Genomic DNA, 15083 nt, shown 5'->3' with positions numbered 1-15083 from the left:
CATATTGAAACCATGGTCCAAGTAATGTCATGTGTGTATGCTAAATAGCAACGATCCTCTCAGAGTGTGTATCCAGGATATGACAAAAATGCTCTGAGGAGCAAATATAATGGGCACTGGTCCCTGTGACAATGCTGAGAAGATTTTATGAAACTGTTGAACTGCAGAGAAGATTCTGTGCTGGAGCAACATCCTGGTGATAGCATCAGTGAGTCCTCTCGCTTCAGTTGTTCAATGTCCAATAATCCAGGAATGATGGAAAATGTCTTCTTAGGTCAGACGTGGCTTGTGTCTGCAATCCTAGCCCTAGGAACGCTAAGGCGGGAGAAGCCCAAGTCATGGCCATCCTGGGTGACATGCTGAGTCCTAAGCTAGCCCCACTACATAGCAAGCTTATCTAAAAACCTAAAAAGAGAAATAAAAAGACTTTCTTGAATAGATGCTAACTTCAAAATTAACAAATCAAAAAGGGAAACAACAGACATCTTCAGTAATGGGAGCTAAAAGTCGTGTTTGAACAAGGCATGGTAGTATACATGTACAATCCTATCATTTAGGAAGCAGACGTGCGAAGATTATTTCCAAGTTTGAGGCCAGTCTGATGAACACAGTGAGTTCCAAGCCAACTACAGCTACACAATGATATGTTTTTCAAAGAAAGCAAGACAAAACAATAACAACAAAACCCAAACAAACCAAACCCAAAAGCAAATAAAACAAACATTTTGATATATCTACATAATGATAATTTATGGTTCAAAAGTTGTAAGGATATGAAAACATTTCATGATATGACTTATTCAATGATGAGAGTAGTTTTGAACTACTGAATTTTGAATGAACTAATATATATTATATACACACACTCTAAAAATCCATGCATGAGTGTCTGCTTAGGTAGACCGTGGAGGGATAACTGCTAAGTTATCAACAATGACAATCTCTAAACATGGACTATATGTGAACATTATTGTTTTAGATTCTCTGTTTATATTCACTAAAAGGAGAGTAATTTGCATTTGTGCAAATGAAAAAATATAAATGATAAAATTAGAACAAACAAACAGTTAAGATTGGATGAAAAAGACCAACGGAAATGTTGGTGTGGCAACTCTTCCCCAGCAGACCAGGAGTGCCCCCATCTGCTTCCTTTACTTCCTGGTGTTGCAGTTTTCCATGGTAATACACATAGGAGTAGAGAGTCTACATTCCTGTGTTCCCGCAACCCATGATAGCTAAAGGAACAACGAGGAATTCCTGTCAGATTTAGAGAGGCTGGACTGACGGGTATCAGTAATCTTTCTTTATTTGTCTTAGTGTTGAGCTTTTCTGTCTGTCCTTTCTCTGTGACTTTTACTCCTCACGTACCCATGACTCACTCAGCATGGTGTCGGGAGAAGGACCAGTGGAGGCGGATGTATCTGTGAGAGTTAAAGCCAAAACTAGAAATGGTTCTTCACCATGAGCCAAGACTCAAGTACAAAATCATTTGTTTGTATGTGTGGCTTATGGAAATAAGTTGCATTAGGAGTTCATAATTAGCATTTGCAAATAAGAAATAAACAAGAACATACAGGATAATTACAGACAAGAGCCAGAAATGAGGGGGATTGGAAAACTCACCATGCCACTGAGTCAGTTGGAAGCAGGTCAATCACTTGAGCAGATCACGTCATTGAGAAGAGGAGGAGAGGGATCTTGCTTGGGGCAGAATTATACACATGATGGGACAGTTCCCACTAACATGAAGGTAACTCTTTCTTTCTTTCTCTCTTTCTTTCTTTCTTTCTTTCTTTCTTTCTTTCTTTCTTTCTTTTTTTCTTTTTCTCTCTCTCTCTCTCTCTCTCTCTCTCTCTTTCTTTCTTTCTTTCTTTCTCTCTTTTTTTTATTTATTATGTAAACAGTATTCTCAGTACTCTGCCTGCAGGCCAGAAGAGGGCACCAGATCTCATTACAGATGGTTGTGAGCCACCATGTGCTGGGAATTGAACTCAGGACCTTTGGAAGAGCAGGCGGTGCTCTTAAGCACTGAGCCATCTCTCCAGCCCCAAGGTAACTCTTTCTTTTACAAAGCAAATGCTCATTGGCCATCTTCTCTGACTGCTTTCAGTCTGGAGATGTGAGGTATTGAGACACATCTCCCTAAAACTCCATTTTAATTTAAGCACAGACCATTTCTAAAATGATATGGAATACACTTCAGAACCCAGTTCTATGATTTGAAGCTCAAACAGAATGCTTTATTTTGTGAGCATGGTAAAATCACATATTTCCAGGCTTTGGTGCTTACTGTCGTGGACCTCACTTTCTGGTTCTTATATGGTGACAAGTATATAAAATCAAATATGTGCCTGTGGCGATTTTGGCTACTGCAAGTTCAATGGAAGACACAGTAGACTGAAGGGACCGTAGTTGTATGGAAGATGATTGTGAACAAAGACAGAAAGGAAGTGGGGGGGGGGCACGGTCATACGCTGCCTTGAGCCTTTTCCCCAGGAGAGGTTCTGTAAGAAAGCTACCCATGGGATAGAGATGTGCTTTGTGACTTCAAGGAACAACCAGCGGGCCAGTGTAGCAGAGGTGAGGCGATTAAGGGACGTGGTAGGAGCTGATATGTGAGAAAGTGCAGAACTGGGCTTTCTCAGTGACGTCACTGGAAAAATTCCCGAGTCTATTAAGTAGATGACTCAATCCTCCAACTTGAATTTCAAGAAGCTCATATGGTTCCTTTGCTGCGGGCAGATTATAAGAGGTCAAAGAGTGGGGATGAGGGAGGAAGTAGGAACCCAGTCGGGACACTCCTGCAAAATTCAGGACAAGAGATGATGATACCCAACACTGTAGCAGCAAATAGGTGAGATAAATGGTTACAGTTTGGATGTATTTGTCGGCATTTTACCATCAGTGTGGGCATCAGGGAAAGACTGCGATATGACTGTAGGGTTGGGGGTAAATGATGACTAGTTTGGATCTTCCATATATTAGGATGGGCTTGGGGTGGGACAAATTTTACATGGCCTCTGACACTGGAAGAAGCATCTTCAAAGTTATTTCTAGTCTGTTAATGACATATATTAAATTTCATTAGCAATACCAGTCTTGGACCCTGGCAAATGGTCTCTACCTGAGACTCTCTTCCCATCTTCCTTTATCCACAATGAGTCCATATTTTGGTGAACTCAAGAGGCCAAATTAGTGTATCCACTCAGAATTTGGAGTAGTGGCTCTCCACCTTCCTAATGCTGTGACCCTTTAACTCAGTTCCTCATGTTGTGCTGACCCCCAACCATTAAATTATTTTGTTGAGACTTCTTAAGTGTAATTTTTCCACTGTTATAAATCATAATATAATACAATATCTGATATGCAGGATATCTGACATGTGATCCCCATGAAAAAGTTGTTCAACCCCCACAAAGGGGTCTTGACTCACAGAGTGTGAACCACTGTTCTCAGACTCCCCACGTTTTTCAGCACTCTTGAGAGTCTCCTCTGAAACTCCAGCATCCTGAGGTAAACCATGCTCTAGTCGGTGTCCCTAAGCTTCAGAGAAGCTGTTTTTAGGGTGTTTGGGTAGAGCTTGTACAATGTGTCAGTGGGGTGTGCAATGCTTCTCAGGGAACATCCAGAGTCTGAGAGGAAAAGCGCAAAGAAGTTAAGTGTCCCAGACCAAGAGAGGGTCTTATTTTCCCCATTGCTACTGACAAGTTGGAGAAGTCAGAATTTAACTCAAGACCTACCTTCCAGGCCACTCTGAAGGGAAATTAGCAAAGGGAAAACATGACTCCTTCCCTAGCAGCTTGTTAAACTGAGTTGCAATATAATTCATCTTCTACCTATGCATGTTGCTAGGTGGATGTGGGAAGCACTAGGCTACTTCTGTTTAACAGTGCCCCTGGACCAGTGTTCTGCATGCCTCAACCTCCTTCCTTGGCTGTAGATGTGTCTTCTATCTATCTGATGATTTCATTGGTTAATTAATAAAGAAACTGCTTGGCCTGATAGGTTAAAACATAGGTGGATGGAGTAAACAGAACAGAATGCTGGAAAGAGGAAAGTGAGGCAGATGCCTCAGGCCATCGTCATGCCTCTCCTCTCTGAGACAGATGCAATGAAGCTCCGACCCAAGATGGACATAGGCTAGAATCTTCCCGGTAAGCCTCCCCTTGTGGTGCTACACACATTACTAAATATGGGTTAATCAAAATGTGAGAGTTAGCCAATAAGAAGCTGGAGCTAATGGGCCAAGAAGTATTTAAAAGAATACAATTTGTGTGTTGTTATTTCGGGACATAAGCTAGCCAGGCAGCTGGGAGCCAGGCAGGAACGCAGCCCGCTGCTTATCACTACACTTGGCCAGCTCCTTGAGCATATGACTCTCATGTGATGATCATTTGCTTGCCTCGCTGAGAAATCATTTGAGCATCTTCGATTCTATGGACTCCAAAAGGGCAAGCTGGTTGTTACATCCTCAACAGTCTCTATAGGGGGATGTAAGGAAGCACACGACTGATCTAAGTATCTGAGACCCAGTAGCAGGGATGAGCTGCTATAGTCGTACCCACAGATGGAGGTAGGAAGCTATCAGGATCCTGCTGACACATGCTAATTTCTTGTTTTATTGAGCATGACGATGCCGAGACCACCGTAATGCTTTCTACTGGGGAGGTTCAGTGACTAAAGTAGCAAGACGGACCCACGAGAGGCTCAGTTCCCTACCTGCCGAGGTCCCCATCTGTAAAATGGGGTTAATAATACCATGCAGGGTAGTGAGAGGATACATGGGATAATGTATGCAAAAGCTCTTTTTTCTTTTTCAGAAGAAAGACACTATCTAAACCTAAGGTATTATTATCATTCATTTTTGCTTCGGAATAGCATCATCCTGTCATTTTTGATCCCATAATTACAATACATCAGGTAAGCACAGATTTTAAAATCAAGGGAGCACCGTACAGCGCACTGAGACATGAAAACGTTGTCACACGAGAACAGCCTTGACAACTTCCAAAGTGCCTGGAGCTGCATCCATTTCCATAGTAATGCCTGCCACATCCGTTCCTGGGAAGGAAGTGCCTGATGTTTGCTTAGCCTGCTCCTCATATTTGACAACTCCTCATAAATGGCATGGGTGGGCTTTGTGTTGGTGGGTACCTGCTGCCAGCGAATGCTCTTTTTTTTATTAAGACAGGGTAGTGATAGTAAAGCCACAGACCCTTATCCGTTTGAGATGATCAGAGGTCTCTGATTTTAAAGCAAAACTGCAAATTGAAGGAAACACAATTGTGCCCTCCTTTGCATGGTAGAACTTTGGAATATGGCTACTTTCTGAAGTTCTCAGAAATATCCCTCCTAGGTTTGAATCGAAACCATTTGTCTGTCTCTGTCCATCTAAGGCCTTTCAAGGTCCCATCAGATCAGTGGCAATCAGAAGACCTCAGCTCTATTTCAATACAGTGTGACCTTACACACATTTCAGGCCTCAGTTTCTCCTATTTATAAAATGCAAAGGTGCAACAGACACCCTGTATTTCTCCGGTTCCGTCAAGGACAGTGGGTAGATTATAACCTGCGGGCTGAGTGAGAGCGGCAGGATCGGAGGAAATGTCCTTTTCTGACTTCCTTTGCTCAACAGCACATTTTGAATGCCCGGGGTTATTTTTAGAATCACCATCCATTTAAGAAATGATACTGGAAAAAAACCTTCAGTTATTTTTCTCCCTGGCGGAAACCCTGGAGTGTTATGTAGCTTTAATTAGCAGTGACATGCTGTTGCCTTGGATGAAGACCAAGGTAAAGCCCTTTGGGTACGTTTTTGGTACTCACTGCAGAGATGGCATGTTGACTCCGTCCTGCTGCTCCTTAGCCATGGCAGAGATGCTGAGCCGAAGGAATCATGGGACCAACGAGGGTGAGTGGTATAGAAGTCAGAATTTTTCCAAGGACGCTTGGCTATGAGAGAATAGTGCCTGCCCTGTTCTATGAACTGAGTCCGTCATGCCACCACGTGTCCCATGTCCCCTTCATCTCTCTGCACTCTCAGTGCCACAGGTCAGAGGCCACCTGCTCTGTAATGTAACTATGGGTAGATAATGCTCGCCCAGCATTTCGCTCTTTCAGTTCCAGTGGTTTAGAGTATAAATGTTGCCTTTGGCCTGATTAATGGGCAAAAAGCTTACTGAATAGTGAACATTCTGGAGATGTGTGTGTGGTGTGTGTGTGTGTGTGTGTGTGTGTGTGTGTGTGTGTGTGTGTGTGTAGCAGAAACCATGGGAATTTTATACCTTAATTTTACCACATACTTTTCTGTTGGTTTAAAAATCTAGCAATTTTATATTTTTTAAAGGAGGGAATAATGAGTCTGTTGATACTAATTTAAATCTTTTATTGATAATCCCAGAGGTATCTCTTGATTAGAAAATTGTCCCAGTAATAGAAATGACTCTTTGCTTCTACCCCATATGGGCCGATCAGAGTAAAAATAGCCCATTGGTATAATTTAGCTATCCTCTGCTGATTCAGGTGCAAGATCCATTAAACTCATTATGGGCCAGACACGGTGGAAGGACCATTTACCGACATTTCATTTAATTTTCCCAGCCCTGTGCTACAGCTTCAACAGAGGGAAGAGAAAATGAAACAAGTTACTAGTGTGTCATGACGGGGAGAGGGAAACAGGTTTTTGGGTTCCGTGTTCAAAACTCTATTGTGTACATTGTACAGAGCAAACAATAATTCCCTAGGGTATTTTCCACTTTAAGGAAATATTTGGGCAGTAAAGAAGAAATAGCCAAAGGGGAACAGAGGCTTGAATCCTAAGAGCAACCCAAATACACCCCAACAACATTAAAGCTGGTCGCTGGCTATTGACACCTTTTCTAGAACACATAGCTGACCTCATACATTGTGGTAAATACTGCAATCTTTTTATTTAGAATGACTTATTTATTTATTTTGATAAATGTGTGCAGTCACAGGCATCTTAACAATAAGGATTTCTAGTGACAGTGAGATCCCTCCTTCTTCCTCCCAAAGTCCCGTTTCCTAGATTCTTAGTAAGAGTTTATGCTTAAGATTCTTGGACGATTATTTCGTGTTTTCTTCATCACTTGAACCACTGTGAATATAGATAACATGTTTAATTTTTAATTATTTTTTAACCCTTCCTGTGGCAATTCCTTGAAAAGTTTACTCTTTGAGCAATTTTCTTATAATCAGGAAGATAAAGGCAAATGCTATAGAATCTCATTCATATGTAGATTTTTTAAAAAAGTCAGGTGCCCAGGAACAGCACGGTCTGGTGGACAGCAGGATCCAGAAGCAGGAGAACTGAGGGCACGAAGGGAAAAAGAGTATGCACGTCTAGAGATCCACGTGTGATATGAGTACTATAGTTAACACTGCACTCTACGTTGGCCATTCTTATTTTGCTTGCTTAGAAAAGCTGTGCACAGATTTAGTGACAGAAAGCATTTAACATGGTGAAATGGTCCAGAAGTTCCTAATAACACATCCCTGTGCCCTAAGACTCCACAGCACCTGCTTTGTTCCTCGCCCATTCATCTCCTTTGTGTTCCCTCTCTCAGTTTCTCTCTGCATCTTTCTTCCTTGCCTTTCCCGAAACGCTGGGCCATCTGTCCCTCCTCCCCTCCCATGCAGCCATTCCACTCACGTACTCCACTCCCAGTCCGCGAGCCTGTGTTTCACGCAGACCCCCCGGGGAAGTTTGGTGACTGCCATTAATCTCATAGGGAACAGACCCTGGAATGCTGGTGAATAAAACTCTCCATCTCATTATATAGGTTAATAAGCTCCTACAGCGCCTCCTGATGCTATGAAATATTAGCAGTGTGACCCAGAAGTTGGAGGCTGAGGGTGTCTTCCGCTGAGTGTATTAGGAGCCCTTGCTCACTGAACATCAATCAGATATTAAAACAAAGAATTTGCAAATGAATAATAAAAACCAGAAGAATATCTGATTTAAACATGTCTGCTAGACAAATCAGGTTCTGGGGAGAACATTCATTACTACTTAAAGGAAGGCACATTTAAAGCTAAATATGCATCTAAGTGTCTTATAAGTAAATAAATAGCAGAAATCATTTTGGAAATAAAGAAATAAATCGTGAATTACATGTTTAGTGGCAGAGTCTCTTTAGTAGCCAGTACCTCGTGAATAGTGCGTGACAAGAATATCACATAATTCGAATCTATTTTGTTTTATTAAATTTAGTGTGTGTGTGTGTGTGTGTGTGTGTGTGTGTGTGTGTGAGACAAGTATGTGGGGGCACATACACATGCCATGGCATACATATAGAAGTCAGAGGATCACTCTGTGGAGTCTGTTTTCCTCTTCCACCGGGACATGGGTTCTGGAATTGCACTGAGTCGCAAGGCTTGTGTGGCAATTGCCTTTGCACACAGAGCTCTCTCACCACCCCAGTTTCCAGTGTCAACCCGAGTGGAGTCTGTGAGTCTTTCCTTGAGCTCAGATAATGCGAGGATTCTGCTGTACTTTCGAGAACAACAAAGATCTGGAAATAAAACCAAAGCCTTTAGGATCAAGGTTCGATTCTGTGTGTTGCTCGGATACAGACATAGATTTACCACTTACACCCAAGTGTGGTGATTGAACTAAGCTGATAAAAAATGGAAACTAAAGCATAGAAGCCATAGAAGGACTTGCTTCTTGGCTTGTCTGCGTTGTTTCTTTATTCTCTGCTGGATGTGCTAGGACACTTCATTACTGCAAGGTTGCTGTTTTAGGAGGGATAGCTCACTGGTTCAAGCAAGGCAAGACAGAGCCAGGAGTTTCTAGAAACTTCCAATCTTTTCACTTGTTCAGCCACACGTTTCTTTTTGCCTAAACAAGTCTTTCCTATGTACACGTTCCCCGAAGGAACAGCAGAAAGGACTTTGACAGACAAGGCTTGCCTGAGGACTCTTAATCAGAAGCCGCTATTCTTTCCATCTTCACCGGCTCTCTCATTTTGACATTTGAAGGGAGAATCTGGAGATTTTTATGGTGATGCAGACATGTTGCCCACATAGAAAGATCCAGAGTTGTCACCTGCTACCAATGAATTTTTTTCCTATGCAGATTGTGGGAAAGGACTTTTTGAGCTCAAAGTCCAGAGATCATCTCATTAAAGAATGAAGAGCTATGAGAGGAGGTCACACTTGTGAAGTCACCAGATGAATTAAGTCATTCACAACAGCCAGGTCTGAGCTTGTGTTCCCAGCCCAAAGAGTAATGAGTGTGGCACTTTCAACTTGAGACATTGGACATCCACATTTTTGGACCGACACCACATCTGTTTTCATTCACTCACTTTCTTTCCCAGTTTTCCGTGCCACAATAGATAACAGTTTGGCACCATGAGATGCTGTACAGAACTCTGAGTAGAGGAAAAGGTCTTTCTTACTAACGCAAACCAATAAAGCTTGCACCTGCCCTTTGACCCTGCCTTGAATGTAGACTCTGTTCCCAGAGAGGCAGGAACTGTGGAGGGAGCAAGAGAAAATTCTAAAGTTCTAGCATCATTCAGCCAAGGAAGCAGTGCTAGCAGGAGCCTCCTTCCAGGGGTGTAATATGAAGATGACCAGATGAATCCCTGTCTACTAGATCAACCAGGTTATGTGTTTAACACAAAATATCTCCCACAGGCTCATGATTTGAAACCTGGTCCCCAAATGGTAGTGTATTTTTGGAAGTTTTAGAAATTTAGGAGGCAGAGCCAAATTGGAAGAAGTGGGTCACTGGGGTGGGGGCAGATCTTCGGATGCATTATTTCTGGATGTTTCATTTATTGTTCTCTTATTCTGATTTACCACATATAAATAACTGTCTTGTATGCATATTCATGTATACATGCGTGTATGGCATAAGCAGGTGTGTGCAGGTGAGCTCACTCATGTATGCAGGTGTGGAGGCCAAAGGAATATTTCATGCATCTTTCCTCATCCTCTGTCACCTTATTTAGTTACTCTTTTTAATACAACCTCTCTCTGAGACTGAAGATGACCGTTTTGGCTAGACTGGCTGGCCAGCGGGTCACCAAGGATTCACCCATCTCTCCCCAGTTATAGCTGTGCACTCCCACACAGCTTTTACAGGAACATTGGGAGTCATAACTCAGGTCAGCACACTTGTACAGCAAGCACTTAACCCACCGTCTCCTCCGCAGTCTCTGCCCACCACATACTGTCAACCACCATATTAGGCCCTAGTATTCAAAGCAAAGCACAGATGGACCGAAGCTGCTGAAACCACTTCCTCTCTTAAGGTTTTCTGTTGGGTATTTTGTCATAGTGACTTGAGAGTACGTAACACACCCTTTATAATAGGCTGCCCATCACTTGAGCTAAACACATTTATAGCTGACAAAGCACTTTGGCTGGTACTAAGCAAAAATACTTTCGACTGGCAAGGTGGGGAGAAAGGCAAAAACCAGACTTCAGTAGCTATCTTAATAACCACCCAATGCTTCAGTTAGTTTCATGAGCTTCAGACTATGTTTAGAAGCCCCTCCCCAGCCAGGTACTTGAGGCATGACACGTCCAATTCTTTTACCAACCATTTTTTTCAGTCTAAATCTATTTTAGTTCTTCATATTTTTTTCTTTCCTATTGCTCTGTGACACTGGCATTGGAACCCAGAGCTTTTTATACACTGACTAGGTAAAGGCTCTCTCCTCTGAGCTACATCCTCACGCAGCTTCCTAATGTTAATTCATAGTTGCATGGACTTTTAGCTGTTGACTAGAGTATCGTCACCCAGTGGTATTCTGTTGGGCCTGAACAGTGGCTACGTTCAAGTCTCAACCTCCTCTATCCTGGAGAAGCTTTGTTTCCCCTTCTCCTTGAGTATGAAGCATAGGGCACACGATGCACTAGAGGTACAAACTGGACAGCCACCTGTGGGTATCTCCATCACCATGCCTCTCCTCTGTTCCTGTATCTTCAGACTCAAAACCAAAGAGGAGAGAGGGTGTGAGAAGGGTGTAAACCCACCATTTAGCTCATTCTGGCTTGTCCCAGCCATTTGGTCTTGGGAAGCAAAAGAATTTTTACAGTGTGCAGGAAGAGCCAAGAATCTGGGTATACTCAGAAAACAAGAAAAATGTGAAGCCACATTTCTTAGGATGGAGCTATGTGAGGGCCAAATTGCTAGGGCTGCTTGGTTTGGTTTTCAGCTTCTACAGCATAATCCTATCCACCTGGGTTGTCAATATACAACATAAACTATGGCCACAAAAAAGTGTCAACACTAGCTGGAAATGGCCAAGATACAACTCCACCAGTTCGAGCAAATACATGTGCTGGTATGTGAAAAGGAAATGTCAACCACAGTTCATTGTTGAAGGCCTGGTCCCTAAGTGATGATGCTATTTTGGAAGATCCTAGAAACTATCAGGAGGGGCTTAGATGAGGAAAGGAGCTGACTTGGGGACATGTATTTGAGAGTTGGGTCTTGTTGCAGGCTCCTTTCTCTCTGCTTCTTGTCTAACATGAGTTGAGTTGCCTCAGTAGAGACCCAGGTTCATCAATCCATATAACCATAGACCAAACCTCTGAAACTATGAACCCAAATAAAGTTTCTTCCTTTTCTCTCAGGTATTCAATCACAGAAAAGAATATTGTGAGGAGCATACGAGGAACCAATTGCCAATGCATGAAGGCAAGGTTGGAGCAAACCTTAAGGTTGAGGGGATTTGGGGCTCAGAGTGTGTTCAGAGCAGACTTTTCCTGTCAGTTTCCTCCTCTGGGCCTTTCAGCTTCTTTTACCAGTCACAGACCTCTCAGCTCACACCCAGGGATAAGGAGGAAAGCCCAAGAGCAAAGCAGATCCCAGTGAAAAACAGCAAGAGTTAGCTGGAGACATCAAGGCTGGCCTTTGCATACATAGGCAAAATAATAACAACTGTTTATTGCTACTGGGTTTCTAAGATGACAATCCATATACTGGCATAATGAAGGTTTATTTTTTTCTTTAAGCTTTTAAGTTCAAACTACAGATCTTATTATTTTAACCATAAATCTAATAAATTTTTAAGAGGCACTTTACAATTTTGGCAATTAAATTCTCATAAACTGCATTTATAAATGTAATATATGCGATTTTCTTTTTTAAGTACTTCAAATGCTTAAACAACAAGCCCAACTTTCCCTAGTACCCAAACAGTTCTTAAAAATCTAATAAATTAAACTTTGAATATCATGGCCTTTCAATTCTCTTAAATCTCTCAATTGCTGTTTACAAACTTTGCCGACTGTTCTTGGAACCTTGAACTCTGATGTTTTAGCCCGAAATCAACTACTTAATGAGGCACACAAACTAGAATCACATGGCTAATTGCAAAGTCTTCTGTGCCAGAATCTCTTAAAATAATACAGATCCTTTATAGGCATAATAAATGGTTGAATCGCCAGGCATACAAGGATCATCTCAAGTTCAACACAGAAATGTTAGAGGTGTGGATATTGTCTAATTCAGTTTTTATTCGTTAATTCTAAAACCTTCCCAGGTTAGAAACAGCAGAGGGGGGGCAGATTTTTAACTCCTAGAACACTGGAACTTCCTTTTCTTTGCCTGATAGCTCTCATTAATCCTCGATTTAGACAGACCCTGGAGCTGAAGATCTTCTCAAGTCTCTGCTCAGATGTTGTAAGCCATTGTAAACATCCAGCAGTCAATATAGCTGGCCCAAGTCCTAGCAACAAGCCATATTTTAGTTGAAATTAGTTTCAACTCTTAGGTGTTTTTGCCCTATTTCTTTCACTGAATTTTTTTTTCACCCAATATGAGTCATGAATTCAGTAACCTCCGTACTAGGGATGATATCAGTGCTTGGTTGAATTCACTTATCTACTCAACTGCTTGATTCTCATGCTTGCTAGATGATGGTCTATGTCTGTGGCAGAGATGTTAGCAACAAGGAGAGCTGTGGCTGTTTGGGTCATATGATGGTCCACCAGGCCAGGAGAATTAAACATCTGCATGTTAGCCATTTGTTCCTGAGTCCTCAGTCAGTATACTGGGAGGATGGAGAAACAATCAGCCCTGAGAACAGAGAACAGGACACAACTGCCTGTGAAGCTGTCCCTCAGCACCCACACACGTCCCACCAGTCTGTAGCCCATGCCATCTGCTGGCCTGCTCATCAAGCCATCTTTGTTCCTCCTCAAAATACTCTAGGAGATGGCCATCATTTTCACTTGTGGTTCTGCCACTCTGGTCTTTAATGGCTCCAAGTTCTTTCAAAGCGGCACTATTAACCTATGAAGTCTTGTCTTTAGGCCTTTCTCATGTTTTGATGCCTCTACTGGGTATAATCAATTATTTACTATGCTTACACTAATACGTTGTACGTTTCCATGTATTCCTTCCCTCACACTTGTCAAACTGTTTGTCAATAACATCCTTTCCTGCTTCATTGCCTATAGGTAAAGACTGCACATTTGTTTCCCAACCACCCAGATCCGAATAATAATCACACAAAACTATATTAATTACAGCACTGTCTGACCAATGGCTCAGGCATATTTCTAGATAGCTCTTACATCTTAAATTAACCCATTTCTATTAATCAGTGTATCACCATGAAGCTGTGGCCTACTGGTAAGTTTCCAGCATCGTTCTCCTTTGGGCAGCTACATGGCATCTTTTTGACTCTGCCTACTCGCTCTACATATCACTGCTCAGTTTTGCTGCCTGGCTTTATTCTGCCATGCCATAGGCCAAAGCAGCTTCCTTATTGACCAAAGGTCATAAAACATATTCACAGCATACCGAGGGGAATCCCATATCATCTCCCCCCTTCTGTCTAAATAAAAAGGAAAGTTTTAACTTTAACATATTAAAATCATATATAACAAAACAGGTATCAAGCAAGAATTGCAATTATAGTATTTAGTCTATTTGTATTGGGTAAAATCAGGGAAAATATTTTATCATCTATTTTATCTTTGTAAATCTAAAGCTTTATATCTAATTTATCTTTTATTATAACCAAGGAAAGCTATAACCATCTGTGTTCAATTCCATCAAAGACCCCAGAAGGATATAATATGTGCATTATATAAGCAATTCCAAAGTTCTAGTAATGACAGTAACACATCACTGCCTGGATAGTCACCCAAAGTTACTTTGTAATGTTGAAGCATCCATCTTCAGCCTATAAGCCCATAACATCTGGTAGACTTTTCAGTGAAGTAGGAAATTTGAACCACTGTTGAGCCTATATTGGCAGTTTGTCAGTCACTTTCTTCTGTGTCCTGCAGAATATCTAGCAGACTCTTCCATGAAGTGGAAACCCTGAAGGACTGTCTCACCTTCTTTAGGCAAGTTCAGCAGTCATTTTTGTGAGTCCTGTATGCCCAGTTCATACAGTATACCATCAAGCAGTCCAGGCAAAAGCAGTTTCTTGCCCAAATGGCTAACCTTGTCACATTGAAGGCAAATTCCGTAACAAGTTTATTCAATGCCAATCAATCTCTCTGAAGTAATTGGTGCTACCAGAAGCATAAATGTCTCACTGTAGGCAAAAGTCTAAGTTCTTAAAACCTTTAAAATGTCATATTATGTAGATCTTTGAAAGGTTTGAAGAATACCTATTAACCTGAAATATATCTCTATATATCTAGAAAATTTACCTAATTTGACTACAAGTTTGACTCTTACAAATGACTATCTACAAATTTATAATTTTTAATTATACATTATACTTTTAAATGAGCTGTATAAACATAATACCTTAAACAAGAGTAGAAATATAACAAAATTAACCTTAAGTTTGTATCAATAGACCAAGATCTATACCAATGAAAAGTATTCATTTCTATATCATGTCCCCCTTTAAATGAAAACAAACATTTATAAATAATTATTTTGGGAATTTGGACATTGTTTTCTCCAAACTACTTTGTGCTATTTGTTGGGCAAAATATTTTTGGGGTTCACAGAGACCTTTCAAAGGGGTCTTGTTCCATCAAGCCATATTAGCCTGAAAGGAATCCACAGATTCTCATCCTCTTTAGAAAGAAAAGCAGAACCTCTTTTCCAAAGTAACATATGTTTAGAC

Source organism: Arvicola amphibius, chromosome 8 (genome assembly GCF_903992535.2).
Source record: "Arvicola amphibius chromosome 8, mArvAmp1.2, whole genome shotgun sequence".
Taxonomy (NCBI): Eukaryota; Metazoa; Chordata; class Mammalia; order Rodentia; family Cricetidae; genus Arvicola; species Arvicola amphibius.
The sequence above is the reverse complement of the archived record's forward strand: the minus strand, read 5'-3'. Positions refer to the sequence as shown.